General features: G+C 43.7%; 1 long non-coding RNA gene across 1 annotated transcript; it reads right to left on the bottom strand.

The window, feature by feature from the left end:
• Nucleotides 1-916: 916 nt before the first annotated feature.
• LOC116101649 lies at nt 917-4,302 on the bottom strand. Its single transcript, XR_004122888.1, has 3 exons — nt 3,361-4,302; nt 1,447-1,503; nt 917-1,004 (listed from the first exon to the last, which is right to left on the bottom strand). It is a non-coding gene; the product is annotated as an uncharacterized LOC116101649 (long non-coding RNA).
• Nucleotides 4,303-5,724: the final 1,422 nt, after the last annotated feature.

A 5,724-nucleotide genomic window follows, 5' to 3' on the forward strand; every position in this document is an offset into this window, starting at 1 on the left:
AGACTGTGGGACTTTAGATCTTGGGAATGAATAAGAAAGTAAAGGTTGAGGCTTAATAGTGATGTGTTCGTGTGTCAAGTCGACAATGGGTCAATTGTACTGGCAGGTTTTGTTTGGCAACTTGACACAGGCTGGAGTTATCAGAGAAGGGAGCTTCAGTTGGGGAAGTGCCTCCATGAGATCCAGCTGTGGGGCATTTTCTCAGTGATCAAGGGTGTAGGGCCCCTAGTGGGTGATGCCATTCCTGGGCTGGAAGTCTTGGGTTCTATAAGAGAGCAGGCTGAGCAAGCCAGGGGAAGCAAGCCAGTAAAGAACATCTCTCCATGGCCTCTGCGTCAGCTCCTGCTTTCTGACCTGCTTGAGTTCCAGTCCTGACTTCCTCTGGTGATCAACAGCCATGTGGAAGTGTAAGCTAAATAAACCCTTTCCTCCCCAACTTGCTTCTTGGGTCATGATGTTTGTGCACGAATAGAAACCCTTACTAAGACACCAATGAATCTAGATTTGAGATGTCCTGCAGTGTGTAGAGGTGGTCATCCTGACTCTAAGAAGTCAATTTTCTCACAAGAGACACTTCCCAAGTAATTATAAATGCATAAATATTTATAAATGTATACATGATCCCAAAGAGCCAAATCAATTTTACTACCAAGAAAATTAACCAGATGATTCATGGAGTTGCCCATGCCCTAGTTTACAATAAGGAGAATAACAAACCCTCTGCATTCTCATTTTGTTCTCCCTCCTCAGGCCACTTCACACAATGAGTACTTACATGAAACACTCCAGAGACCAGGAGCCAGAGAGGGTCACACAGAATGCAGCCCTGACTGTCCCATTAAGGTGGCCCTTCCTGTCCTCCAGAGACTTTCTATTTCCAGGCCCATTTGAGGCACTTACTTCTAGCAAGCTTCTGTTCTGTTTGCTAGTATGTGTCCACTGAACTGTGGGTTCTGATGAACCAAAGCCATGTCAGTCCACTCATGTTTTCCCAGCCCTAGTGCCTGAAACAGAGGCATTCATTAACTATCTAGCCAATGGATATATAGTGATAATCCCAACCCCAGGAAAAAAGGTCTCATTGCATCCCTCAACTCACACCCCTTGCTATGTGACACTATTCCTGAGAAGGTATGAACATATATATACATATATATGTATATATATGTGTATATATATATATATATATATATATATATTATGAAGAGAGAGAAAGGCAGAATAGAAAGTCAAAGAACATTGTGGGGACTTGAGAAGGGAGTCCACCATTCCAAATCCTGGTTGGAGTCTCTTGCCAGCAGAAAAGCAAGAATTACAGAACAATGAGCAACTGCTCAAGTACCACCTCAACTTATAAACCTGAAGTTTTCTCAGAATTTCACCAGAAATTCCACTTATAGAGAAAAGACAAACTTATTGTATAACCCTAGTAGCTTCCAGTTTTACCTTCTTGGATTGTAAGTCCATGTACTCATCTCTGGAGCCATCTCTCTTCTCTCTCATCTGAAATCAGAAAGAATAGAGGTAGCAGATTTCTTAGCACCCTTTTGATGTATAACTTGAGAACCACCAAATGGCATATACCTGGCTAATGCTAAGACAATTGCTTGTGCTCCCTTGGATGTGTCCTTTCTCTACTGTCCCTTGGGAATCAGCATATACCTCTACTTGAATGTGTCATTCCTTCCCCTGCTTCTTTTTCTCTTAATTCTTGTACTTTAGCATTAAAACATTTTTCAAGGCTGGAACCGTGTCTCAGTGATAAGGAGCACTTGTTGATCTTACAGGGGACCCAGATTCAGTTCCCAGAGACCACATGACACCTAGCAACATCTGTAACTCCAGTTCCAGTGATCTGACACCATTTTGTAGACTCTGAGGGCAACAGACAGACACATGGTATACATGCAAATGTTCAGTCAAAATACACAGCTTTTATAAAAATGTATCTTTCCTAAAAATCTTCAACTCTTTTTCATTAATCCTCTACTCCTGAAATTATTTTCATTAGGGAAAACAAGAATACTGGTTTTTTCCTGAGTGGAGATCCCTAAATATTCAGGTAAACTGCTCAGGATACTGAGAATGGTAGTGTGGAACCATGTCTTTGTCCCATCCTTGCTCACAAAAGATACAGATGCCTGGAATAAAATCCCATGCTTACTTTGTTTCTGGGAAATATCTCCTTTTGTAAAGAACAGAAACTAAATAGCTTGCTCCCTTAAGAGTTAATCCAACCAGTGCAACAGATTGAAAATCTGGCTAGGGGATTGTCCCTAGGAAGGTGAGTTCACCTTCAGATAATGTGCATTTTCTTTCCAGAATTCCCACACCATAGCACAGTCTCTTGGAGCTGAGCTACCATGAGATTTCAATTGAAGTTTGCCTACCTTCAAAAAGTAAAACTTTTTCTTTCTTGTAGATGCTGGCCATAGCCGAAGTATGATTTTAAACTCCCTGAGTGGGGCTGGAGGGGTGGCTCAGCAGTTAAAAGCACTGAGATTCTGTTCCCAGCACCCACCCAATGGCTCACAACTATAACTCCAGATCTCAGGGGATTCAATGCCCTCCACACTACTGAACACACAGTATATCCATAAAGGTAGACAAGCCACTCATAAACATAAAATGAAAGTAAGAAATCTTTACCAAAAAACAAAACTCCCTATCTCACACTTTGGGATTCCTGGCTCTCTTGTTAAAGCTCCTCTCCCCTGAATGTGGATGGCTTCTGGCAGGGAGTTGACCTCCATGCCACCTTATCTCAAAGAGCAGGGCTTTTGCCTAGTCCATTCTCCTTCTTCCCTTCCAGGTAGCTAATTTATGGCTCACCTTCCTGGAGTTTTCATTTAAATTCTATAACTTATCTTCAAGCTTCTATTTCAGTCTGTTCTCTGTCTCCAAGTTTCCATTTCTTATTGTTCTTAAATTATTTTATTAATCAAACTAAAAACCTCAAGAAGGGACCCTGATTTCCCAGGCAGGTATCATATGATGGTTGTTTCGACTCCCCAAAATTTCTGGTAACACTCATTTTGGGAGTCGGAGAGAAGTGAGACAATGTCTACATAGAACTGGCTGTCCTTAGTGGTGCACGCCTATAATCCCAGCACTTGGGAGGCAGAGGCAGCGGATTTCTGAGTTCGAGGCCAGCCAGGGCGATCCAGAGAAACCCTGTCGGGGGTTGGAGGGAGGAAGAACTGGCTGTCCTGGAACTCTCTACATAGATCAGGCGCTGGCCTCTTGAACTCACAGGGATCCATCTGCCACTGTCTCCCCAATGCTGGAATTAAAGAGGTTTGACAGAGAAAATGAAGCCTTCCCTGCACTCTGACACACTAATACTTTTGCTCTGCTTACCTGCTACAGGTTTTATATTTTTGTCCACTCTTTTTCTTGGCTGTATTTGTTTTGGCCAAAAGGCTTTGCACTCATCAAGATGTGAACCCATTGTGTTTGGTGACAATGAATGCCACACATTTTCCAGTTTGTTGCTGCACTATAGGACCAGTGTGTGGTGTTGGGAGATAATTTTCAGAAAATGACAATTCAGTGAATGGAGGTATATCATCTTTGAATAGTATGCTCCTGTTCAAAAACACAATTTCAATAATTACATAACAAAATACTTGCAAATGTTGGGTTTTTTTATATATATATATACCGATGCAATAAATAGTCTGGTAATTGCCTGTGGCTGGATCTTCTGGAGATGTTCTTGATATTCTCAGTTAAAACTTGTGCGTGTGCTTTACTCACGACTTTGTCTTACAGCAGTTAACGGCTGAGTTTCCAATAAGAAAATTCAGTGTTCCAATCTACCCCTCTAGGACCTCTTGGCATTATCTTCCCACCTCCTCTCTTCATTAAACACAGCAGGGCTTTTCACATCTGGAAGACAGTTACCAGTACTCTTCCCACCACTACTCTCAACTTCCTCAAGTCCTAAATTAGCACTTCTGTCAGTCACCACAGCACAGCGTGAGTTGGAAATGTCCTTTAAATACCAGCGCGGAAAAACGAAACTGCAAAGCGGAAGCGGAAGCGCGGCCCTCTGGGAATTGTAGTTTCGGAAAGCACAATCAGGAAAGAGGCCGTCTTCTCTGATACTTAAGAGAGTTTGCGGAGACTGGAAGAGTAGAGACAAAAGCCCGCGGGCAGCCTTCTGGGAGTTAAAACATTAAGCCAGTCTGCGCACGTCTACGGCTCGTGACAAGTGGACTGGGTTTCATCTTAGTCAGGTTCTGGAAACTACGCTCAGATTCTAAGCTCGAGGGACCCGAGCGTGGACCAGTCACCCAAGGGAAGGGACCGGAAGTGCGCGCACGGGCCTCTGGGAAGTGTAGTCAGTGCGCAGGCGCACTCCCAGTGACAAGCCGCTGCCTTTGTTTTGAGGTTTAGCCATGAGTGAGAGGGGGGCGTTCGTGTGGCTGGGCCGGGGAGGGGAGGGACTGAAGCCTCAGAGAAAGCAAACAGCCGACTGCACCGAAGCGAGAGGTGTGGTTTATGCTTCTTTTGTCTTGTGGAGTTGCTTCTGAGACCAAGGGGGCGGGGCAGACTTCTAGGGATCTGAGGGTCTTTGAGGAGAAGCTAAGCCCCAGCGTGCAAGCATTCGCCCAAGACTTGAAATTTCCTAGCTTAGAGCGAAGATTTCGGTGATTGAAAGTAATCTGTCCTACACGTCCCTACATCGGGAAATCCGGGATTGAGGATAGAGTACAGACCTCGGGTCTAGCCGCACCACAAAGGGAGGAGCTTCTGTGCCTGCTGCCAAGGACCCAAGAAACAGGCTTCCACGATTAAACTGAGTACCTCTCTGGGTGTTTGTCACCATTCTCATGATTATATTGTTAATATTGCAAATGTAGAGTTGAGGAGATGCTGAGTAGGAAAAGTACAAACATGAAGAACTGAGTTAATTCCCAGCCCCTTATAAAGCCAGCTGCATAGTGTGCTCACGTGTGTCCATTAGAGCAGAACAAGAGAATCCCTGATATCCAGAAAACAAAACAGAACAAAAAATATCAATAAGCTTCTCAGGGCTCCCTCCCCAGCAGCTGAGAGAACTCAGGCTAGTGTTAGAATGCTCTACCCATAAATCCCCCTTAATGAAAACACCTTGTAGAGCCTAGTGCTAATGAGAGAGTATGAACAGTCGTATGTTTTCACATGATCTTAGCCTTCCTGTATCATTATTCCCCTTTAAGTGTTTACACCACTTTGTTCTGTCATCCCATCCAACTGTACATTCAAGCAAGCAAGCAAGCGCACACACACAAAATGGTGGGCCTTTACAAATTTCCTAGCTTCTATGGGTTTTTCTAACGGAAACAAAGATTCAAAGCTAACATCTACAGATAACAGAAGTTTACAGAATAACATGAAGTTTATCTGTTTAGGTCCAGGTTGCCTCAGAATGTGTTGTGCCCAGAGACCACGGGAAAACCCAAACGAGCCCAAGAATTGCAAAGTCCGCTGTAACTTACAAAAGTGCCTTTTATTCGAGTCCAGACTTGGATCACATGCTTTGCACTCACTAAGAGCAAGTGCTTGCGTGTGACAAATGAGCCTTGAAAAAACATGGGATTTATATACAAAGTTGGGAATTCTTAGGATGCTTCAGAGTGAGGGGAGTGAAATGCTATAACCACTGGTTAGGGCGGAACTGAAGCTGGTGGGGGATTAATGAGTGTCTGTTTTGGGGTTATCAGTAACTAATTTTAT

This window comes from Mastomys coucha, unplaced genomic scaffold (assembly GCF_008632895.1).
Source record: "Mastomys coucha isolate ucsf_1 unplaced genomic scaffold, UCSF_Mcou_1 pScaffold21, whole genome shotgun sequence".
NCBI lineage: Eukaryota > Metazoa > Chordata > Mammalia > Rodentia > Muridae > Mastomys > Mastomys coucha.